The 25,623-nt window shown below is 42.4% G+C and overlaps 1 protein-coding gene and 1 long non-coding RNA gene across 3 annotated transcripts in view; both read left to right on the top strand.

Annotated features, from left to right (window-relative positions):
- TBC1D9 (TBC1 domain family member 9) overlaps nucleotides 1-25,623 on the top strand; it is a 114,608-nt gene that overhangs the window by 12,567 nt on the left and 76,418 nt on the right. The gene's annotated exons all lie outside the window — the stretch shown is intronic.
- Nucleotides 9,703-16,162, top strand: LOC146400946 (uncharacterized). The gene is made up of 2 exons (XR_014812909.1): nucleotides 9,703-11,273; nucleotides 12,067-16,162. It is a non-coding gene; the product is annotated as an uncharacterized LOC146400946 (long non-coding RNA).

The raw sequence follows: 25,623 nt of genomic DNA on the forward strand, positions 1-25,623 counted from the left end.
TTGCTCTCAGGGAGCCAGGGTGCCCTGGCTGTGGGATCCATTCAGGAGATCTGTTAAGGCCCTCCCAAGGGGAGATCTGGATTGGCAACTCTCATTTGGAGGGATCAGTTCTGCTCTCTGTTTGGGTCCAAGGAGCACAGGAGCACAGGTCCAAGTGAATAACTCTCCCCGCCCCAGGTGAGGTGAGGTTGGTGAAATGCAGGCTCACCTTTCAGCTCCCTTATTCTAAGGCTTGCTGGGCAAGTATTTGCTAGTGGGAAGGTCAAGCAGAACATTGAGGACTTGATCTCTCTTTACACTCTAAACAGAAAAGGGAAGTGTTTGTTTACCTCATTTAGTTTTTTTCTAGATTACTTGCCTCTCATACTTCTTAGTAAGGAAACTCTGCCTTTCAATTGATCAAATGAATTTTTAAAATCTTTGGATTGACCTAGGAACCAAGGTAATGTCCAACATAAGCAGGATTTTATAGATTTGCATTTGGGGATAAATTTAATTAAAATATTAAAAGGAGCAATCATTATTTACTCTTTTTATTCCAGTGGCATTTTATAATATTTGCTTATCTATGGCTTTACTGAATAAAGTACGTTATTTCTAAAGCCATCTTTATGTGGTCTAAAAGCTAAATTTCAAAGTTGTTATTGTCATATTATTTACTACTTTATTAAATGTACACATTTCCTAGTAGTTTTACAGTCTGCCTAGGGTATAAAGGCAGAGGAGCTTAGCATTGGCTGAAATTCTTTCTTGGTTCAGGCGTTCTGCTGAGACCTTTTCACACATCACTAATTTGATTTCCATAATGATCCTGTAGATTAGTTATTCGTTCCTCTATCATAGATGAGGAAACTGCCTGCTGGAGAAGTTAAATAAGTATTTACTTGAGGAGACCCTGTGAGTAACAGACAGAGCTTGGATTTGTTCTTAGGTTTGACTGCATTTGGAAAGAAAGAAGGGGAGATAAAGAAAAGGGGGCGAAGAAGATGAAATTAGAATGCAGTCTTTTGGAAAGCTAAAGGAAACTGAAGCAAAGACAGTCCCTCTCTGAGGAAGGGAAGAGGCTGCTCCTTCTCCAGTGTTGTGATGTCACTGGCTCATGGCTGCCTTGGTGACATCTAGATGACTGTACCAGGGAGGGAGTCTGAAAACTATCTCTGGATTTTCCTAAAAAACGTCTTCAGACTTTTCCCATATCCAGCCTTCTCCCATTAAGCCATTTTTGAGACCGGGATCTAGAGCTGTTCCAATTTAAACAATTAAGTAGGCATCAAACCTTTGGGTGGAGGACCAGGAAAAAGCCTGGATGTGTGGATATTTCACAAAGAAAGCCAGTATCCATGTTGATTGTGAGGGAGGTCAATCTCAAAAAGTTTAAGACTACCAAAGGAGGAAAAATGTAAATTTGACATAGAGTATTGATTTTTAGTAATATCATTTGTGTCAAATATCACAAAGATTTTCTTTAGTATCTGCTTCTCTTTGTGGATATAAAAATATTGTTGAGTTTTTAATATTACAATAGTTTGGCTCCCTAAACTATTTTTTTTTCTTTTAGAGATACTTAACACTGGTGGAGATTTTAAGTCTTTGAACAACCCGAACTTATATACGTGATTTATGGAATTCATTAGAAAGGTGTATTTTTGTGGAGCTGAGGCTCTGTCGCTTTCGGTGGCTCTTTAGAGTGGATTATGAATCCCCAAAAATAAAAAGCCGATACTCTCAAAGTCTTTCCTTTCTCAATGATGAATTTTCTACCAAAGTGATTTTCAGGAATTTATTGCTGTGGCTTGCAGCATGATTACTATAATTTGTAAGAGGTCTTACACTATTTCTGGGTAATTTTGTTAGCCTTCTAACTAGTTAAAGATGTTCAGTTTGCCATATATAGTGTTTAAACAATAGAAATATATTACTGCCTGAATACAACAGTAAAAATATTAGTGCTTCTTATATGTGGCTCTTCCACGACGTTCTCAGTCTCTCATTGTGGGGAAGACCCTAGGGGTGTTTGTGAATGTGTGTGTGTGTTTAGTGAGAAATAAAATGTGTGCTTTTAGGAGTTCCCTTGTGGTTCATCAGGTTAAGCATCCAGCATTGTCACTGCTGTGGCTCTGGTTATTGCAGTTCGATCCCTGGCCCAGGAACTTCTGTACGCCATGAGTACAGCAAAAAAAAAAAAAAAAAAAAAAAAAGTGCTTGTAACAACCACTTGCAGATTTCTATTTGCTGTGCTTTTAGCCCATCTTTTTCAAAGTTTAGATGAACACAAGTATTTTATGAAGTCCTTAGATAAATACTTTTTTTTGCTTTCTCTTACTCATTAACTAGATCTTTGTCTCACAGAATCCATAATCCTACACAGAATGGGCATGAGCATTTTCAAAAAGCTTGGTTAATGGGAGTGATCATCTTTATTTTTTTTTTTATTTTTGTTGGTTTTGTTTGTTTGTTTGTTTCTTTTTGGGAGTGATCATCTTTAAAAGGGCCTGAAAAGTGTCCTTCAGACAGAATGTAAGTGTCCAAGAGGGCATCTGTTCCTACGTAAGACCCTTTATGGCAGAGTTTGATAAAAAGGAAATTCTATTATTACTTTTCATTATAAATGATGTTGGGGGTGAAGGAATTTAAACATTCTGGTGGTTGCTCTCTTAAAACTTTCTGGAATGGAAGGAGACCCAGCAGTGCTATGGTTTTGAACTTCTCTGAGGCTGGTTTTCAACTGAAAATGGGCATGGTTCCCCCAACCCCCTTCACATGTTTATCGCAAGGGCCGAATGTAATGCTGGAAGTCCCTTGGAAGCAAAAGGCACCAGGCTTCGTATGGTATTAGGGTTCTGTGTTTCCAAGTGGAGTCCGCTCTTGTCAAGAGTACCCTCCATCTACCCAGCAAAACCAGCAACAACCCGGTGATGGTATTAAAAGCCTACTGGGCAGCCATCAGTTTGGTGGTAGCGCGCACCAAGTAAAAACGGTGTGCAAATAGAATGGCTTTGCCCCCAGGGAGCAGATAGTCACTGAAAGAAGGAAGGAAAGAATGAGAAGAAGAAAAGCAAGGAGCAATGAAGGGAAGGATGGAGCAAGAAAAGGAAAAGGAAGAGAAGAGGAGTTCCCATTATGGCTCAGCGGAAATGAATCTGGCTGGCGTCTGAGGATGCAGGTTCGATCCCTGGCCTTGCTCGATGGGTTAAGGATCCAGCGTTACTGTGAGCTGTGGTGTAGGCTGGCAGCTGCAGCTCTGATTTGACCCCTAGCCTGGGAACTCCACATACCTCTGGTGCAGCCCTAAAAGGAAAAAAAAAAAGAAGAAGAGAAAGGAAAAGAAAAACGTTTTGTCCTAGTAACTGTCTAGGATGGGAAATTGTCAAGTCATTCGTTTTTTAAAATCTAGATCAAACTATTTCTTATTTCTTTGGAAGTAGTATAATGCTTTATTTTTACATGTCACAGAGTTAAAAAGAAACGTAAGCGATTCCATTTAACTTGAGATTTCATGTACCTTTATTTTTGTATTTGTATTAAGTTATTTATTTATTATTTTCTGGCTGCGGTGTGCAGCAGTTTGAGATGGGATCTTAGTTCCCAGACCAGGGATGTACCCAGTCCACAGTGGTGAAAGCACCACTAAACCAGCTGGGAAACTCCTTCATGTACCTTTGGATTCCATGCACTTTGTTACAGTTTCACTGCTGGATGGTCCAAGTAGGAAACAGAGAAAGCTTGCTTAAGTATTTTTTTTTTTTTTTAGGGCTGTGCCTGCAGCATATGGAGGTTCCCAGGCTAGGTTTCAAATTGGAGCTACAGCTGCGAGCCTACACCACAGCCACAGCAACATCAGATCTGAGGTGCATCTGCGACCTGCTCCACAGCTCACAGCAACGCCAGATCCTTAACCCACTGAGCAAGGCCAGGGATCAAACCCACAACCTCATGGCTCCTAGTCAGATTCGTTTCTGCTGTGCCACAGTGGGAACTCCTGCTTGACTATTCTTGAGGGGCCTTTTACTCAGATATAAACAGACGAATCTGGCTTTGTGGAAATGAGTACAAATTCAGGTAATAATAATTTAATATTGCTTAGTTTAAAGTTGTAGGGGTTTTTGCTGAAATTAATAGAGAAAATAGAGATCTAGGCATTAAGAAGTGTCAGATTAACAGTCCCCAAAAACTCCATGAAGGATCTAGAAAACCTCTCTCAGAAATACATTTCTTTGGACATTTTTTCTTATTTTCCTGGGCAAGTCTGGTCCTAACACCAGCTAAATAAAGGAGGAATTAGCACTTGGATTTTTAATAACTCCTGACATTTAAACTCAAATAATTATTTTTGGAGGGAGTGGGTGGAAGGAGGCTATTGTCTGTGTTGTAAAGGTCAATTTTTTTTTTAAAGCATGAAACATTTAGGAATATTCTTTATTGCACAAAGAAATATCTTTTCCCAAATATTTTGAAACATGTAGTCCTCTCTGTCTGTTTTTTTTTTTTGTTGTTGTTGTTCTGCTTTGATGGAGATATTCATGGTTATAGACATACATTTCATTGCTATGAAAAATCACTGTAGTTTTTTTTTTTTTTTTTGTAAGTACACTGTGATAAATGGAAACTGGCATGCAGCTCCAATTTCAAGGGGGCAATAGGGAGTGGTGAGAACCAGGGCAAATTGGGCAGTCCATGTCCTGCCAAGATACCTACTAATAGGCTAATATTTACATTGGCAGTTGCATTGTACAGTGTCAATGCATTATGCACATTATTGTAATTTATAAATATATGCTGTCGGTTCAAGTCGATGTCTTTGAAGTTAGCTCCAAAGTGTTATGGATTTAAATAGTCACACTTTCCACAGAAAACCTGGTTTCCTAAGAACAGTCGGGGATTCTGGAGCTTGGAGTGTCGTGTCCTGGAAAGACTGGACTTTTGTGTTGAAACCAATTTTAACTGGCAATGGTGTGGCTGATGTTACTTGACCAAGACCAGGTTTCATTTCAGTTAATTAAATAAGCCCTTAAGGAGATGAGAACTGAGCATTATTTTATTTGGGATTTGGGGAACATGAGTGAATAAGCGATAACAGAGTCCTAATTAGGAAAGGCATTCTAATTTCCCCAAAGTCTTGTTGTGTTTGAGACATCTTACATTAGTATCTAGCTATTAAGGCCGAATGTGGTTGCAGATTTGAATATATTTGCAACTGTACAAAAGTCTCTGTTAGTGTTTGTGTTTCTTTCCAGACAAGACCTCTGACAGGTGTCTGACAGGGGTGAGCAGCTGTCCATGGGAACTTGCTGTCCTGAAAGTCACCCAGGGAAGATGAAGGTATAACTTAGCCCATTCCCTCTAATGCCCATTCTTGTTTAAGCCATTGTATATTATATATTATTCATACTTTTATCAATCCTCTTGAGTTTATGTTTTCAACTGGTCCTACCCCTGGGGACAGCAGTGAAGTGTTTCAGTATAAAGTCATGGTTAAGGAGTTCCCGTCGTGGCTCAGTGGAAGCAATCTGACTAGCATCCATGAGAACGCAGGTTCAATCCCTGGGCTTTCTCAGTGGGTTAAGGATCTGGTGTTGACATGAGCTGGGTGTAGGTCGCAGACGGAAGCTACAGCTCCGATTTGCCCCCTAGCCTGGGAACCTCCATATGCAGCAGGTGCGGCCTTAAAAAAGACAAACCAAACCAAACCAAACCAAACCAAACCAAACCAAACCAAACAAACCTCATGGTTAAGAGCATGACTTTGGAGCCACTGCCTGAGCAGGTCCTGCACAGGGCACTGCGCCCTTAGGAAAAGGTGTCCCTTCTGAGCTGTGCCACTGGGAAGATGCAGTCCCAGGGCAGAGAGCTGGGGCTAGATGTCAACCCCACTCATCCATCTTATCTGGGCACCTTTAGCGCTATACCAGCAACTCAGAGAAGTACAATAACCCTGTAGTGAGTTTGAAACCCACTCTTACTCCAGAGCAGGTGTGATTTAGGGTAAGTCACACTTCCCTGCCTCAGTCTCCTCATCTGTAAGGTGAGGGTGAAAATAGTGCCGTATGTTGGAATTGTTCACATTTATAGGTGGAAAGTGTTGAGAACAGCTGTCAGAATCCAGCAAGAGCTCAGGTTCCTGGAGGTTGTTATGAGACGTTTCAGAATGAGGAAAATGTGTGCAGATTGAACCTGTGACATTCGGCTCCATTTGTATTGGGTGGTGGTTTCTATGACCTGGAAGAAATGGAAGCTCACAGTAGCCCTGCTTCTTATTGGTTTCAGCGTTGAGGTCCAGGGCACCAGTTAGGGAACATTTTCACTTCACGCTGTGGTGGAAAGAGAAGGGGATTTGGAATAAATAGGCTTGGCTTTGAATTCCAGCCTCACTAACTTCATTTTTACCTAAAGGTGAGGAAAATAATACCACCTCAGGATTTTCGCTAAGATCAAATGAGTAATGAATCTGAGTGCACTGAAACACTCTGCAAATGTTTCGTTTAGTCTTATTGTGGGATCAAATAGGGCTTTTTTGGGGGGAGGGGGTTGGCCACGCCTGTAGCTGTGGAAGTTCCTGGACCAGGGATTGAACCCATGCCACAGCAGCGACCTGAGTCTCTTGCTGTGACAATGCCAGATCCTTGACCTGCTGTGCCATGGATCTCCTTGGGAATGCATAGGGTTTTAGACCAGGTGTTCCTGCCACGAGACAGGCACCAGCTTACAAACCATTTACTCTTGTAAATCAGTCATTTTGGTGATTTCAAAGGCTTTCTAAAAAATGGGTTAGAAGAAAATTTCTAGATTTGGCAATGAGACTATAATATTTAGTGATTCTAGTAATAATAAGACATAACACCAGTTGAGTGCTTACCGAGCGCCTGGCACTCTCATTTGACCATCACAACAACCCCAGTATGTTCCGTTAACATTTCCCCCATTTTGCAGAGGAGGGTCTGAGATAGCCCAGTAGTACTTGAGCTGGTGTGTGTGAGCCCAGTGGCTTCACACTCTGCAGCCAACCTCCCTTTCCCCCTTGCATTTCTGGAGCCTCAAAGGCTAGTTTGAATGGCCCCATGGTCTGAGTAAGGATGTGGCTGACTATCTTTGGGGAAAAGGCAGATATCGGTATCATTTGATTTGAGTTCATTGAGGACAGACAAGTTCTGCTGATTAATTGCTTAGAATAGCAGCTCAGAGTATATTCAGGGTGGACAGTGGTCACTCCAGACATCAAAAGGGCTGGCTGAGGTGTGCTCCGTGTTGGAGTGGGTGCACCCACTATTGCCACAGAATTGTGAAAGATTCCTGTACATCACAAATCTCTGGATAGAAGATGGGCATTGTCTACCAAACTCCTTCTGAGGGGTACTAGGAACTGAGTACTAAGTACATAGAATTACTCTTCCAAGCATCACAGCTGAGAAAGTTGTCCATATGTATATATGATCCCATGTACTTTAATTTAATTTATTTTGGCCACACCCGAGGCATATACAACTTCCTGGGGCTGCGGATTGACCTTGAGCCATAGCAGTGATCCTTAACTTCAAGGCCACCAGGGAACTCCCATCAGATCCATTCTTTGTTAGGGTATCTGACATGTGCTTTCCCTGGTACCAGCAGTTAAAGGGAAAGACTTTTTCCTGACCAGGTGCCCTTGGTCTCAGAGTGGCCACCTTGCATACACCAGGCTGTAGGAGAGGCAGTAATTTGTCAGAGTGGTCTGACGAGCTGTCGTGGTGGAACCTTGCAGGTTTACTGATCATATCTATCCAGAACCAAACTATCAGACACAGCTTTTTAATGCCTGAGTCGGAGTGGACCTTAAGGGTAAAGCTCTTTGACATTATGCAAAGAGCTCTTTGAAGATATTTGCTACCTAAGTAGCCAGGAGTCATTGGGGGAGGGAAGACCTAATCCCTGCCACTTGCTAACTCTGAGATTTTCAGCTCCGTAGAGGTCACACCAGAATGTCTGGGTTGATGTCTCTACCAGACATAGAGGCCACATCAGAATGTCTGGGTTGATGTCTCCACCAGACAGAGTGCTTGTTCAGACCTAAAAGACATAATCGCTCAAAGGGGATTTTTCATTAAGAAACATGGTAAAGGAGAAAAACTCTGTTGCATCATTATTTTCCATTCTGTTTTGAAAGCAAAGAGGAAGGAGGGTACAGCCTGTTCTATGGAACTGAAGTTACCGTCTCTCTGGTGCCTTCCCTGGGCTCTGGACTGTTGGGATGGACAAGCTGAATTTGGGAAACGGGCTTGAACGTGATCTCATTTTCACATCATCGGAATCCTCCAGTACTGATTCTATCTCATTAAGATTCTTAGGGCTTTGTTCTAACCGGGCATGTCTTGGACACCTTAGAAAAAACGCATGAGCTCATGGACATCTCTCTTCTTCCTTTTACGAGAGCTTCACATTCTGAAGGCCAGTGGGATGGTTGTCACATGAAACCTGAAATGTCGGCAGAGAGGGTAACGCATTAGTGGCAATTTCATAACTATGGTGAAGGAGGACCATGTGACATACAGAGCATCCAAAAAGGAAGAAGAATAAGAATTAAGGATACAGAGGGGAGCAAAGCAACATCAGGACCCCAGAATAGCACTCAACGGTGCTGTTTATTTGCCTACATTCTCAGCAAAGGAAGCCGATCCTCTCCTTTTCGACAACGGCTGGTTTAAATTCATTGAAAGCTTTGGCAGCACTGTGACTTCTTTACCATTTAAAGTAAAAACAAATACAGAATTCTTCTGTAACTCGGAAACTGCTTGAACTTGAGAGAATTGTTTCCTTTTCCCCTTGTATTGGGCTGTGGCCAGCATTCCTGGCTGACATTGAACATGGTACCGAAAGAATGTGCCTGAGCTATGCAGCCCATGACCTCTGCAATCACTATACACATTGGGCAGGAAAGGGTTTACCCATTACCGTCTTTATCACTTAAATCCCATAGCATCTACTTGTTTGAGCTTTGGCCCTGGGGACAGGCCAACAATTAGAATGACTCCCCCCACTGCACTTGCAAATGCTTGAAAAATAAATGCCCAAGAGAACACGACTGCATTTTTCTGGTAGACTCTGGCTTTTGAAGAACAACAGATGTGGAGAAAGATTTTAATTAGAAAAGAGTACTGCTGTTTCTGTGTAATCAAAGAGGGGCATTCGAGATGTAAGCAAGAGGCCCGCTGATGTTTCAGGAGCATGTGGGAATTGGATGAGCTTTTTTTTATGGCCTTTTCCCTATTTTTACTCTCTGGCTGATTCATCAGTCATTTTTATTCATTTATTCATCCATTCACTCCCCACCCCATTCACCCGTTGAACAGATATTAGGCGCTTATCACATGTAGGCCCTGAAGATGCAAAAAGGTATGACATCATCCCTGTGCTTGGCAGACTGGATTCAGCCAGAATCTGCACAGATGTTTAGTCCTGAAATTCCTTTCTTGGGTTTTGCTAAGACCTAACGAGAGAGGCTTTCAAGTGCAGATAGCAATGTATGTGCCTTCCGTGGGGAATTATTATTTGTGCTAAGCAGGGATTTTATTATCACGGATGGTCTACACTCTCATTCCAGGCTCTAGGCGGTGTGAGGCTCTGCCCCAGGCTGAGGTTTGAGAGCCTGCAAGTGGGCGCAGAAATGGGGTTGGGCTGCTCCCCAGCTGGGGATGGTGACGCAAAAAGGGAGTCACTGGTGAGGGTGGACTCGGGGGCTAAAGAGCCTGACGCCTCAGAGGCTTGAACATCAGGTCCAAGGCTTGGAGTCTTTAGTGGGGCTGTGACTAGAGGCACCACCCCTCAAATAGACATTAACTAATTACAGCTGCACTTTGGGCTAATTTGTAGCTAATTTTGCTGCTGGGAATTGCTCGAGACCCCTGTATACTCTCAGCCTACATGCTCTCCATAATTTTATTTGTTTTTCTTTTTTCTTTCTTTCTTCCTTTTTTTTTTTTTTTTTTTTTGCTTTTTAAGGCCATACCCGTGACATATGGAGGTTCCCAGGCTAGGGACTGAATAGGAGCTGTAGCTGCCAGCCTACACCACAGCCATAGCAACGCAGGATCCTTAACCCACTGATCTGGGCCAGGGATCAACCCTGAAATCTCATGGTTCCCAGTCTTATTGTTTCCACTGAGCCACGACGGGAACTCCCATAGTTTTAAATTTTGATATTTTCCTTTTTTATTATGTTAATAATTAATAACAGGTCAATACAGGTTATTCTGGGTTATTAGCGTGACAACCTTGTGACTGACACGCTCAAGTTAGCACTAGAGCGATGGTTATAGTGGCTCCATATCAGTTGTTCTTGAGCCATGAGAAAACAGCCAGCTGGAATAGCACAAGATGCGTTTGGCAGAAGGTCAGATGATTTCACAACACACTACACAGGAGTTTCCTGAATTTGAATAGTAGAAAAAGGCAGTGGAGTCATCGCGTTGCATAAAGAAAGGTAATTCTGGACATGTGCTGACGTCCAGAGAGACTGGACAGTGTCCGTGATTTAGGTGACAAGTTAATTTCAACAAAACGACCTCATCTTTCATAAAAAGTTAATGTGGTTATTTCAGACTTCTCTTGGTTTTATGTTTTTGCTGCACTTGGTTTGTAAACGTATTTTGGTTTTTATAGTTGTAAATAAGTTTTGAGCACGAGAAGTTTGTGCATGGTTTTCTGTGGATAAGTGCTTAAGTCACACCATTTTAAGGAAAGCAATACGGAGACAGTTTGTGAGAGTATTTCTGCCTTTAAGGTCCTTGAGTCACATTGGGGAAACTTGAGGAGAGACTGCAGTTGATGACCTTAGCAGCTTTCCCTCAAGTGTCCCCTAATTCTTAAGGTTAAGGATTTACTGATTTTTAAATTTTTTGGTTTTTTAGTATAGTCGATTTACAGTGTTGTGCCAATTTCTGCTGTACAGCAAAGTGACACAGTCATATATATATATATATATATATATATATGCACACACACACATTGGAGGCTAAGGATTTATTAATGTGCTAAGCAAAAACCACCTTTGACACAGTCACAAAGATACTCTTTAAAATGTAAATAAATTTTGAGTAATAGTGGATTCATATAGTTCAGAAATCCAAAGATATTACTGTCAATCCACTGTGTTTATTTCATTTAATTCATTTTAAAAAATGAAATGTTTAAAATGTATTTTTGAAGTGTATTTAGTGCATTTTTAAAATGTATTTAATGCATTTTTAAAAATGAAACAAAATTTTAAATTCAAGTGTATTAACAGGTGTACAGGAGTTCCTATTGTGGCGCAGCAGAAACGAATCTGACTAGGAACCATGAGGTTGTGGGTTCGATTCCTGGCCTTGCTCAGTGGGTTAAGGATCCAGTGTTGCTGTGACTGTGGCGTAGGCTGGCAGCTACAGCTTCAGTTTGACCTCTAGCCTGGGAACCTCCATATGCCATGGGTTCGGCCCTAAAATAAATAAATAAATAAATAAATAAATAAAAGGTGTACAGTGGAAGATATCCCAGCCCTGTTACTCTCAGTAACCACTGTATTCACTTTTTGTGTGTCTTCACCAGAGATCCTTTTCATACATTCAAGGAAATACCAAATCTAGCTTTTAGCCCATCCTTTCCCTAACTGTTTGGACAAAAAGGTTTCCTGTACTGCCACCCTTTCGGCCAACATGTATCTTCCTATAGCAAGACGTAGAATGTTTTTTCCAGTTGTGTTCAAGAGGCTGTGTTATCAAACTTCGGATTCTTGCCATTCTGATAAGTGAAAGTAGTGTCTCAGTGTATTTTTAATTTTCATTTCTTTTATAAGTGATATTGAACACTTGTTCATCCATTTACAAGCTATCTCTCTTTTCTATCAATGGTCCATAACTCTTGTTTGAGTGGCTGTTCTTTTTCTTTTTCTTTTTTGGTCTTTTGTCTTTTTAGGGCCACATCTGGTGCATATGGAGGTTCCTAGGCTAGGGGTTGAATCGGAGCTATAGCTGCTGGCCTACACCACAGCTCACAGCAATGCCGGATCCTCAACCCATTGAACGAGGCCAGGAATCGAACCCGCAATCTCATGGTTCCTAGTTGGGTTCGTTGGATGGGAACTCCTGCTCTTTTTCTTAACAACATTTAGGAATTACATTCAGAGTGACCTTTGTCTGTGACCTGAGTTGCATCTTTTTTTTCTCCCTAGTTCGTCTTTTGACTTAACATAGGGTGCTTTTGCTTTATAGAGATTTGGGGATTTGATGTAAAAGAACATCTCTCTCTCTTTTTTTTTTTTTTAAATAATGATTTCTGGATTGTGAGGCGCAGTTAAAAAGCCTTCTCACTCTCAGATTCAAAGAGGATTTTCAAAAAACCTTTCAAAAACATTTATTCTTCAGTGCTGATTAAGTTGCTGCCCTGGGCTACATCATAGCCCCATGACCTTGGAGCTCACTGTGGCTCATCCTGTGTCATTCTTGTCTGTAGCATTGCTTTGGGGACCTAAAGCTGGACAAGGGTATTTTCAGTTGACCCAGCTCAATACCAGACACATGTTAAGTCATTGTGTAAATGTTTGCTGGATGAATGAATGATTGAATGATAAATTATCTGTTTGGGGTGTATTTAGGTCTCTGACCTCGGTTCAGACTGAATAGAGATATTTCTGGCCTTGGCTTTATGGTGACCATAATTGACCTGGTTGTAGAACCAGGTGGAAGGGTTGGCAGAAAGAATTTCAGCAAACCACACTTGGGTGCAATTTGCATTACCCCTGCTCCTTCTGTATTTCTGAGGTTTGGGTTTTTTGGTTTGTTTTCTTTTTCCACTTATGAGAAATGAATGAGTGGAGTTGCAAAATTATCAGTGACATTTGATGGAACATCTCAAATGTCCAAATATGTTTTTTTTTTTTTTTTTGCCCACGCCCACAGCATATGGAAGTTCCTGGGTCAGGGATAGAACCCACGCCATAGTGGCGAGCTGAGCCACTGCAGTGACAATGTTGGCTCCTTAACCTGCTGTGCCACAAGGGAACTCACCAGATCCCTTTTTTAGTCATGACATCTGTTGTTGACAAACAGCAATTCGTTCACACACCCATGTGATATTATATTCCCTTCCTTGATTTTGTGACATTTGGAGCTATTCGGATTATTGAAGCTTGCCCTGAGTAGATATTTCCTCATCTCCCAAAGGTTTTCTGCTTCTATGAACTGGGCATCAGTTATTACTTCCATTGTTGGAAAACAGGCCCCAGGTCTTGTGGGAATCCAAGACAGGGCAAGGATAAATCCTGGGTTGGACATGGGACAGGCCAGCCCTAGGAGAATGGCGCTAGGAACATAAGCTCACTGAGAAGGTCTCAGCAGAAAGCAGCTGGTTAGGACCAAGGCAGAGGGGAGCAGGTGTTAACAAGTAGGGAGACTGTGTGCTAAGGGAGCTGGAATGTTGGGCAAGGTACCAAGACAGGCGTTCGGCCACAGGAGAATGAGTCTAGACACCAGGTCAGAGGGATCGTGTTATTAATAGGACCAGCAGGAAGATGGCGGTTCCTCAAATGCTCTTGGTCACAAAATAGAGCCTGTGGCCAAGTGCCGGGTTTTATGTTCCTCCAGTCTGGGGTGTAGGTAGCTGGAGAAAGAGAGGAGATGAAGGAGTTTGTTTGGACCCCTGCAGGCTCACAGGCCTCGGGTGCACGTCAGGGTCAGAAACAGGCTAACCAGCACTCCCGGCTGACTCATAGTTTCCAAGATGATGCTTCTTGCCAGTGTCTGAGCCTCACCGTGAAGCATCTTTATGAAAGTTGCTAACAGTTACACAAGTGGGGGTTAAGGGGAGTACCACAGTTTTTATAGGTTGTCAGTGTAAAAATGTGGAAATTGGAAAGATGCTCTGGGAGCTAAAGTACATAAGGACTGAAGTAAGGTTGAATTTTCTGAAAGCTAGAAACCGTCCTTATTATTACTCTTTTTGTTTGTGGTGCATCCCTCTGAGCCTCCTCAATTCTCTTAAAGAAATTATTCTAGAGGCTGATGCAGTGAAGCTAACACAGGCTTTAGAGTCCAGCTATCCTAGACCCAGAGCCTAGAGCTGCCACCTAAGTGGCTGTGCGCCTGTGTTCTCATCTATCAAATAGGGGAAATAGTTGCTACATACATAGCGTAGGATGCTGTGACAATTAAATTAGAAAATGAATGTAAAGTGATTAGGGTAGCAGCTGACGTATGGTCATTGCTCTTAGCCATTATTGGTGTGGTTTGGTTGTTACTTTAAATGTCAATTGGAGGAGATTTCCCTTCATGACTCAGTGGTTAATGAACCTGACTAGTAATCCTGAGGACGCAGGTTCAATCCCTGGCCTCGATCAGTGGGTTAATGAGCTGTGGCGTAGGTCACAGACATGGCTCAGATCGCATTTTGCTATGGCTCTGGTGTCCGGCAACTGCAGCTCCAATTCGATTCCTAGCCCTGGAACCTCCATATGCCACAGGTGACGCCCTAAAAAAGCAAAAAATAAAATTAAATAAATACATAAATAAGTAAATGTCAATTGGAATAACATATATATGCCTGGCATATTCATTTCATTTCACTTCTCCACCCATGACCCTGACAGGAAGAATACTATTATCTTCATTGTTTGGCCGAAGAAATGGTAACTTTTCCAAATTACAAGGTTCATGACCATTGAATACAGTCAAACTGAGATTCCACCCTGGTTCTGGATGTTTTTATGTGCTCTCTTCTCCCAACCCCAGCTCAGTCTTGCATGAGAGCCCCAGCCCTGGGCGTCTCCCTGGAGCGTCTATCTTATGTACCCTTGAACTAATCAAGCAAATGAGCATTTTAATGGTAGCTGCTTCTGTCCTCCCAGCTGGATCCAGGTCTCCTCAGAGACAACGGGGATAGATTATATTTCCATTGCCCAGCAAAGGATCCTCTCCATGGGTGCTCAGTGTCCATGTCACGACAATAAAAGTGAAAACCGGTGCCTCCAGGAAGGAAACCGTATTTATTCCTTCACCTCTTCTAGACACTAATAACCGTGATGACTACTTTCCAAGGTTCAGAACATAACTTATCTTGGCAAGCACGTGTTCATCCACCACTCAGTCTCCTCCTCTGTAATGTAAGGATGGAAGGGTTATAACCTAAAGCTCTTTCATGCTGTAAAATTAAGCATTATTATTTTTAAAAAAGTCTTGCATACATCACATGGGCAAGATATTCTACAGTTCATGTAGCCCATCCATTAACAGTAGGTCATCTGATTTTCCCAACAGCCTGGGAGACGGGCAGAGGAGATAAATGATTCCTACTTAGGCTCAGAGAGGCCAAGTGAGTTGTCTGGAGTCGCACAGCTCATGGGGGGGGGAGTGGGAACTTGAATGCACCACCTCTGATTACTTTGCACAACCAGGGGTGGGCCCGGCCGTGTTAGAAACATCCCCATTGCTATCAAGGACATAGACTAGTGCCATCTGAATATTTCCCTTGGAGTGTTGGCATGCTCCCCAATTTAAAAGAGCTTAGTTTTTCTGGGGGTGTCCCTGATGATCTTTCTGGAAATTATTTCAAATAGGCGTGTTGGCAGTTTCGTAATCATTTGGTCTGCTTATTATGAAAGTGTTCAGTCATTATGGTTGTTTATTCACTGGGCCACAGGGTGGGGGAGGGAGGATTACCTGGGAGTCCCGACTGCCTTTTCCTTGGGATCCATTCAAAGGAGCAAGGAATAAGGATCAGAGATGCCAAAGCTTTTACAGCAAGGAGGGTATTTTTCTTTTTCTTTTCTTTTTCTTTTTTTGCCTTTTAGAGCTGCACCCTCAGCATATGGAAGTTCCCAGGCTAGGGGTCGAATAGGAGCTATAGCTGCCAGCCTACACCACAGCTGCAGCAAGGCCAGATCCGAGCTACATCTGCAATCTACACTGCAGCTCATGGCAATGCTGGATCCTTAACCCAATGAGCAAGGCCAGGGATTGAATCCTCATCCTCATGAATACTGGTTGGGTTCTTAATCTGATGAGCCACAACGGGAACTCCCAGGAGGGTATTTTTCTGTCCTAATAAAAATTTTCCAAGAACAAGCACAAAGGGAAGGAAGGTTTAGGCAGATGTCACATGAGACACCTCCTGATGTACATAGCTAGATGTATATTCCTTTCCTGTTAAAAAAAAGAAACAAAAATATGTATATTACATTTAAATAAAGTAATGCATGTTATAACTTTATAGGCAAAGTCTTGTAAAACTACATACTGTCAACTCAATTGAATCATGACTGTATGTATCAAAATGAAATACATAGAAATTTTATCATGTGCAGTTATCTGAAAGGCGTTGTGTGCTTTGTTTAGTCTCATCCAGAGCTTTCCATCTCTTTTCACATCATAGCACACTTAGGAAATGGTAGCATTTGCAGGACACGTGGGGCAAAGCCCCATCCAGCTGCCCCAAGGGCTGAGGAGTCTGTGCTGCCCCCAAGTCACTGTCTCCGGCACCACTGGGAAGCCATGGGGTCCCTGGAGCCCAGCTTTGTCTCTCTGTCTCAGTGAATGCACTAGTTACACCCAGTGGAAACCTGCAGTGTGTGAAGGACACGCCTCTCTCAGTCATAGAATCTTCACGTCTTGGCAGAGCCATGGAAAGAATCTGCTCTCCTGATCTGGGTTCTAGATTTCCGAGGTTCTGGCCCTGGCCCAGCAAAGGAGAAGTTCTGAAGCTGAAAGTGCTGTGCCCGGGCATTCTACTGCCCGGTTCTCAGCAGGGCCTTTGCCTCACTCGCCCCCGTGCCCAGGGTCTTCCTTGCTGTCCCCAGTTCTCACTGTTGTGCTGCTGGGAAATTAGCCTGAGAGCCATAAATGAGGTATTGTCACAACAGGGAAAGAGGGGTGATGTCTCAGAGGATAAAGGCTGGTGATTTATCCATCAGGGAAAGATCTTTGGCTTTCTAGAATCATTGACATAATAGCTGTCCAACAGGAAGCCTGTGCAGTTTGAAGAAGCATCTTATATATTGTTCGTTTACAAGAAGACCAAAAAAAAGGAGTTCCCATGGTGGTGCATCAGGAACAATCCAACTAGGAACCATGAGGTTGAGGTTCAATCTCTGGCCTCTCTCAGTGGGCTAAGGATCCAGCAGGTCTGCAACCTGGATGTGGCTTGGATCTGGTGTTGCTGTGGCTGTGGTGTAGGCCGGCAGCAACAGCTCCGATTAGACCCATAGCCTGGGAACCTCCACATGCTGCGGGTGTGGCCCTAAAAGGACAAAAGACTATATATGTATGTATATAGTTCATTTACAACTGAAAATATTTTAAAACTAGCTTTTTCCTCTCTTCATCTATTTCTCCCTCTCTCCTTTTCTTCTCTCTCTCTCTCTCTCCCTTTCTCTTTCTTCCCCTCTCTTTCTCCTCCTCTGGACAGATGATGGAAAGAAAAGAGAAGTTAGGGCAAAAATCTCTCATCTTCTGGATTCAGGAACATAGGCTGAATGTTATAGAATCAGGATGTTTTGAATCATATAATCTGAAGGAGAGTGTGGAACTTTATGGAAATCCATAGAGAGTATTGGTTGAGAAACATTGGCATAAAAGGAGTTCTTGCCTGTGATTATCTTTTTAAAAAAATTTGAAATATTCCCAATCCATTCCCACTCCCTCAGGTTGATAGATGCAAACTATTGCCTTTGGAATGAATAAGCAATGAGATCCTGCTGTGTAGCACTGAGAACCATATCTAGTCACTTATGATGAAGCATGATAATGTGAGAAAAAGAATGTATATATGGATGTGTAACTGGGTCACCTTGCTGTACAGTAGAAAATTGGCAGAACACTGTAAACCAGCTATAATGAAAAAAATTAAAATCATTATAAATGAAAAAAATTTTTGAAACATTTATTTCGATGTAGGTATTTTCTTTTTGTTGCATATTGTGTTTCATTCAATCCAAAGATAGAAACCAAAATTTGAGGGTTTTTTAATTTTTAATTTTTATTTTTATTTTTACTTTTTTTTTTGAGGTTTTTTTTTTTAGAGCCTCCCCTACTCTAAACTTTTTTTTTTTTTTTTTTTTTGGCCATGCCTATCACATGCAGAAGTTCCTGGGCCAGGGATCAAACCCACAGGAGTGACAATATCAAGACATTAACCGCTAGGCTCTCTCTAAACTCATTATGCATATATGTGTACATACTGTCTGTCTGTATATGTATGTATGTTTACACATTTTTGTGTGCATGTGTCATTTTTGCTTAGAGATTAAGAAGCTAGGTGTAGCAGGTGTAATTCAGAGTGAAAGAAACAGCAAGCATTCATTATTTTCATTTCCTCCATTCATTAATAAAACAATACCATAAATCAACTATACTTTAATTTTGAAAAGAACAAGAAATAAAAAGTATGTTAAATAAAAAATTTTTTAAGTTAAAAAAAAACCCAGGGGCAGAGCTTCCACGCCTGCCCGCTTGCATCTCTCACAAGCGTCCTATCTTAATACATCTATTTCTTGCCTATCAAAAAAAAAAGTTAAAAAAAAACCCAATAATATAAAAAATAATTCCCTCTACCTTTCATTTTCCTTCATCGGTCTCCTGCTTAAAGGTACATGTCAGTGACATTGCTGGAATTACGTAGTTGGTTGTTATACTGCTCTGTGTCTGTTGTATCTGGTTTATGGCATGAGAAAAGAACAATTTCTTCGAAATGACTTTGAAAGCTCTTTGCAAAGTAATGCCTCCCACCCCCACCCCAGTGTACAGCTTTTATTATCGCCAGTGATCCTCTTTTGCCTTCCCATTATTGACATTGTTCAGAGTAGTTTATGAGGACTTTCCAGGCCATCCCTGAACTATGTCTTAAGGAATCTTAATTGGATTTAATGTATTCCATAAGGGACTCCCCTGCATTTGCATGTCATTCATGCATAGTGAAAACCACGTCAGGTCATGACACACAACTTGACAAAATAAGAGCATTAATTACTTGTACACTTAGCTTTGCAACGTCAGACCATCTTTAGCAGGTTTCCTGGTTCAGTTTCTCCTGCTTACAGGTGCCACAATGTTCTCTATTTTCAGGTCCTCCCAGCTCAGCTGTCTCTAACGCTTTATTGGGACCTTGGGTGAAGATTTCTCTCACTTGATCCATCACGAACTGAAATGTCTCTGTGAAATAGCCTTTGGTCTTGTCCAGGTGACTTGGCTGAGCTAGAAGCAGCATTCTTCTGAAGAGGCCCTTCGGGGGAGGGGGGAATTGGATGCCCTCGGTGATAACGTCAAGACAAAATGCCAATGATCAAGCCAGGCTGCTACTGTACCTCTATCCTGTTAAAAGGCTGATTGTTTTAATTGCAGTTCTGGAGCCGCTATTTTTATCTGTTCTGGAATACTGGGATGCAAGGCTGGAAAGGGTATCATTAAACTGCTGTTAATGCTTTTGGCCCTTTGTTATATAACACTCGCCTTGCTGTTGTTCAGAAGAGAACACTTAGCCAGAGTCCCTCTTAGATGGAGCTGGGGTAGTTAGGGCTTTAGTTGGACGCTGTGGGTTGCAAGGACCTCAGGTACCTCAGGTACTGGAATTCTCTTGCCAGGATTCATCAGGCCTGGAGAGCTGACAGGAAGCCTGACACCTGTCGGAAGTGCCCCCCCCACCCCCAGCTCCCTGTCACACGAGGCCTGCCCCTCTGCCCTCGACATTTTCTGCTCTCTTCTGCTGACGTATAGCTTCCCCGGCCTCGGCTTTGTGTCTTGTCTTTAGCTCAGTCTTTCTGCCTCTGTGTCACCTGGCTTGTTTGCTGCCTTCCTGTCCCATGGAATCCTTTCGGCTTCTGCTTCTGTAGCTTCTTGGCTTTCCTCTCAGTCTGTCTCAGCTCAGATTCCCTTGAGAGGGTGTGATGGGCCGGCCTCATCTTCCACTTAGGCCACCGTCCAGCCCAGTGTGTTTGCCCTGATCCTAGTTCCTGCTGAAAGGCAGCCTCATTTTGTACAGGGTGACATTATTTCCGTCCTCCCTACACAGACATGCCCAGGGGGACCCATTCTTAGTGGCCGGTGCTTATGATAGAAAGTAGCGGGAGCTGATGGCCTACTAGTCTCATCTTTTATAAAGTCTTATGGCAGGACTTTCATTATGATATTTTGTTATTCCTTTATTAGTATTTGTTTGTTTTTGCTTTTAGGGCCATATCTGCAGTGCATGGAGGTGCCCAAGCTAGGGGTCAAATCAGAGCTGCACCTGCCAGCCTACCCACAGCCACAGCAATGCCAGATCTGAGCCGTGTCTGTGACCTACACGACAGCTTATGGCAACACTGGATCCCTGGCCCACAGAGCAAGGCTAGGGATCAAACCCATGCATGGTCTCATGGTTACTAGTTGGGTTTGTTACCACTGAGCCACAATGGGAACTCCCTTATTAGTTCTTTTATTATTGCTTTATTATAATATATGTGCATTGTAAATTAGGAATATAAGGTTTTATATAGTTCCAGTAGTATAACAATGTAAATTAGGAATATAAGGTTTTATATAGTTCCAGTAGTATAACAATTACTTAAAAAAAGTACAGTTCTAATAGTGAAAGTTCCTAATTTCTTCCCTGTAGGGCCTCTCCCCATACCACTGTCATTCTCCAAAGGGAACTATTATTAACAGTTTGATGTACACCCTTCCAGGCATTTCTTGTGTAGGTAAAAGCACATACTGCCTCTTTGTTTGCCTTATGAATGTATAACCAAAGCCAACACTATGGGTACTTAAAATATAATGAGCACTGTTTTAAAATACAGTGAATACTTAGTGATGAAAATAGCAAAACTGATTTCATTCATTTAACTTCTGTGAATTTTACTTTGAGACTATAAACTTCCTGACATAAGATAAACTAGTTATTAAACACCCAGTCACTACAACTGGATGAAGCAGTGTGGCCCCGTGTGTATTAATATGTGTACAATATGTTTGTTGTATTAATGTGGTTTATATATTAAGGGGAAAAAAATTAACTTAAAAAAAAAATTTCCAAAAGACAGAGGCTGTTTTAACCCCTAGCCTGGGAACCTCTGCAACATGGGATCCCAACCACGTTTGTGACTTACACCACAGCTCACAGCAACGCCGGATTCTTAACCCACTGGGCAAGGCCAGGGATTGAACCTGTGTCTTCATGGATGTTAGTCAGATTCGTTTGCGCTGAGCCATGATGGGAACGCCCAATAAAAAAAATTTTTTAAGTCGTAAAAGTTTATATTATATTTATATATAATATATTTGAGAAACTTTTGGAAACATGGACAAGATGAAAGTAAAATTATTTTATCCATCATGTTCATTTTTGTAATCTTTAAAAATAATACATATGTAGAGTTCCCATTGTAGCTCAGCAGGTTACAAACCCAGCTAGTATCCATAAGGACACAGGTTCAGTCCCTGGCCTCATTGGTGGGCTAAGGATCTGGTATTGGCATGAGCCACAGTGTAGGTCACAGAGGTAGCTCGGATCTGGTGTGTTGGTGTGGGATGTGGTGTAGGCCAGCAGCTGTAACTCCAGTTTGACTCCTAGCTTGGAAACTTCCATATGCTGCAGGTGCAGCCTTAAAAAGAGAGAGAAAAAAAATACATACGCTATAATTCAATATAGAAAATATTGTACTTGTGACTTGACAGAATGGCGTCGTATTAAACAAAAATTGGAGTTGTGGGGTTTTTTTTCCACATAACATACTAGATATGTTTTGCTATGTCATTAGGTAATTATTAGTGGACATGATTTTATTTTATTCTGTTTTTCAATTACTTAATTATTTTTTGTGGCTGCATCCAAGGCATATGGAAGTTCTCAGGCCAAGGACTGAATCCGAGCCGCAGCTAAAACCTATCCTACAGCGGCCCCAGTGCCAGATCCTTTAACCTGCTGTGCTGAGCTGGGGATCGAACCTGTGTCTCTCTAGCAACCCAAGCCACTGCAGTCAGATTGTTAACCTACTGCACCATGGCAGGAACTCTCGAGGACATGATTTTAAATGTCTAAGTATCACTGAACAGATGTACTGTAATTTACATAGCCATTCTAGGTCATTGCCTATATGCAGTTTTAAATTCATAGTGTTTTCTATCTCATGATATTTCATTGTGGAGAAGGGGTTAGGTGAACTAGGAGAAGGGCAGGCAGTCATCTTGGGACAGTAAGTGGCTCCTGCAGTTTTGGCCCACCTGACAGAAGGGATCCGAGGAGCCTCATCTCAGGTTTCCCCAAGGTGGTGGGTGTAGCTTATCTCTTAGAAGTGGTGGGCTTCTCACTGCATCCTCACTCTCAAGGCTGACCTTGGCCGGGCCTTGAGCCATCAGTTTCCGGTGTTCATACCTGCCTCTACAGACACAGTAAGAATCAGTACCTCAAAGAAACTGTGAAGCTTATGAAAATGTATCTACAGTCCTCCTCCTGGGTGGAGGGCTTGTTTGAAGAATTGAATCACACAGGTGCCTGGAGTGCTCTTGAATCAATTCCGTCCATTGTCTTCTTTGGTCTGTATCAGAGAAGACTTGAATCCCTGACAAAAGTCAGAACAGCAAGCTTGTCTGTGGAGTGTGGAAACCACCACTGCACTGCTGGGTCAGGGCCGGCTCCAGGGTGTGTGGGCCATGCTGGTGCACAGTGACCTGCACCTGGAAGGGCCCCAGGCTTGGTGTAACATTCTACTCTGGCTGTCTAGAAATTCCTAAGTTTATTTTTTTTGGTCTTTTTGCCATTTCTCGGGCTGCTCCAGCGGCTTATGGAGGTTCCCAGGCTAGGCGTCGAATCGGAGCTGTAGCCGCCGGCCTACACCAGAGCCACAGCAGCGCAGGATCCGAGCCGCATCTGCGACCCACAGCACAGGTCACGGCAATGCCGGATACTCAACCCACTGAGCAAGACCAGGGATCGAACCTGCAACATCATGGTTCCTAGTCAGATTTGTTAACCACTGAGCCACGACGGGAACTCCATAGAAATTCCTAAGAATTTTTAAGCAAGGGGGCCTGCCTTTTCATTTTGCACAGGGCCTGGCAAATTGTGTAGCATATTAAGATATTTTAATGGCTGCTTCTCAGATACCACCCCAAAGAGAAGAAAAAATCTATTCCACCTGCCCTCTGTTTTTGCTGGAGGAGGTGCGGGTGACTTTAAGAGACTGGTCTGCAGGGTGAAGTGGAGCAGCTCCTGGAAGACTTGGCCTTCAGGGGTGCTTGGGAGATTTGAGCAGCACAGAACTAATTGGCTGCTTGACAAAGCCTCTGCAGGCCTTCAGATTTCGTTTTCTGCCCAACTTGTTTAGTTATAAACTAGCCTGTGCTTTATCTTTTGTGTTGGAAAATATGAATGTGTGTGTGTGTGTGTGTATACTTTTTTTTAATCTTTGAGTTTTTTTTTTAATTGAAGTATAGCTGATTTACAATGTTAGTTTCAAGTGCACAGCCAAGTGACTGTCATACATGCATATATTACATATATATCTATTCTTTTTCAGATTCTTTTCCATTAAAGCTTATTATAAGATAGTGTGTGTAGTTCTCTACACTGTACAGTAGGTCCTTGTTGTTTACCTGTTTTATATGTAGTAGTGTGTATCTGTTAATCCCAACCTCCTGATTATATTTTGAGCCCTAACTTTCTGGGTACTTATATAAGTATGAATCTGAAAGACCCTGTGATCCAGAATTAGTTTGAAACACTGCAGAGGGGGTGTCCTGCCTCTCTGAGCCTTGTCATCTTACCCCCTTGAGCTGGCTCCCCTCTTGGTGAGAAATGAGTCTGGGGTCTCTCGGGGACCACCTTGTGTGCTAGTTCAGATTCCCCACACTTTACTCATTTTTTTATTATTTTTTAAAAATTGAAATATAGTTGACATACAATTCCATGTTAGTTTCAGGCTGATTCCCCACTTTTAAACCCTTGAGATAAATATACAGTGAAAATCTTCTGTCTTGCCTTATTCATGTATTCTTGCCTTTAATTGAGAAATGATTTTGTTGAATTTTATTTCAGTTCACAGTGGGAGAGCAGTAATGTTTTCCATCTCCCAAATAAACATCATAGAATTGAATGTACTCTTTCACACTCTACACAATTCTAATAAACACAGTCCCAAGAAAACTGCTGCCCTCCAGCCACCCCTTCCCTCATTCAGTGCCATTTAAAGTGCCAGTCTGCAACCTGTTTGTTATGACTGCCTTGGGCCAAAGAGTACAAATTGAGGTTAAGCATGTAGAAACCTGGAGCCATTTGTCTGTTGAATTAAATGATGGAGGCATTTGTTTTCTTTGTCTCTTTTCATATCCTGTAGGTATATTTTAGTATTTCATAGGCACCATATTTTATAGGAGTATCAGTCTGCAGTATACTGGAAACTAAAAACAAACAGATTCTTAACCACAAATGGTTTAAGAATTAGCCTAATTGATGGAATCAGCGGTGTATTTCCTACACTAGCAGAGTTCTTATTAATTCCTCTTTGCATACACAGTAACGTGTGTGTGTGTGTGTGTGTGTGTGTGTGTGTGTGTGTGTGTGTGAATACGCTCCCTTCCCTCAAGTTAACTTGTCCTATTTCAAGGTAACCATGATATACATCAGGCTGGACTGGGGTCCTGAGAGACAGTGGTTGAAGGGGAGAGGGGGAGAGTTGTGCATGGCCTATTTCAACCAATAATCATGGTTTGAACAGGATTGAGAAACCATCTTTACTTAAATATGCTAGTGGAGGAATATGCACCACTTATGAAAACATAGCCCCTCCCAGACTCTTCTCTGCTGATGGTAGAATCCCAGTGTTGGGTTTGGTCTCTCCCTTTTAGCCAGGTGTACCTACGCTTGAGAAAGGCTGTTATACACTCTGAGGTTGTGACCCTGGGAAAACTCATTGCCCCCATCTCGAGCCTCAGCCTCCTTGCCCATCAAATCCCCCATGCCCCTTACCTCCTTAGGTGGAGAGCGGCCATCACCCAGATTTCTCTCTCACACACTGTGGCTGCCCTGCAATAGCCTAGGTGGACCTTCCCATTGGTCATCGTGACACTACAAACACAGTTGTGTGTATAGGAAGGGGGCTGACCCTCACCTGGCATTTCCAGCCTTCCCCTTCTTGGCTGTGCACACCTGATAGCTCTCTAATCTCTCCCCTGGTCCCCTGGCCAGTGTGGTGTGCAGACAGAGTGTTTACCAATCTGTGTGTGGGTGGTGTGTGTGTGTGAAAGAGTTTAAATTGATAAAATCTTTGTCTATCCTTTTTTCTTCTTCTTCTTCTTTTTTTTTTTTTAAGGGCCGCACCTGCAGCATATGGAAGTTCTCAGGCTAGGGGCTTGACTCAGAACTGCAGCTGCCCGCCTGTGCCATAGCCACAGCAATACCAGATCGGAGCCGCATCTGTGACCTACAGCACAGCCAGAGCAACACCAGATCCTTAACCCACTGAGCGAGGCCAGGGATCGAACACACATCCTCATGGGTACTAGTAGGGTTCTTAACCCAGAGAGCCACAGTGGGAATTCCTGGGTCTTGTTTTTTGACAACTGCTAATATCTGGACTAGTTTCCAAAAGTGGGAGAATAGAAAGACTTGTGATTTCCTGAAATATCTCTGTTTTGGATCCAACTTCATTTCAGATCA

The sequence above is a fragment of the Sus scrofa genome, chromosome 8, assembly GCF_054392235.1.
Source record: "Sus scrofa isolate SSC_HxYL_T2T_F1_AM1 chromosome 8, Sscrofa_HxYL_maternal_Yorkshire_Landrace_v2.0, whole genome shotgun sequence".
In the NCBI taxonomy this organism is placed as follows: Eukaryota; Metazoa; Chordata; class Mammalia; order Artiodactyla; family Suidae; genus Sus; species Sus scrofa.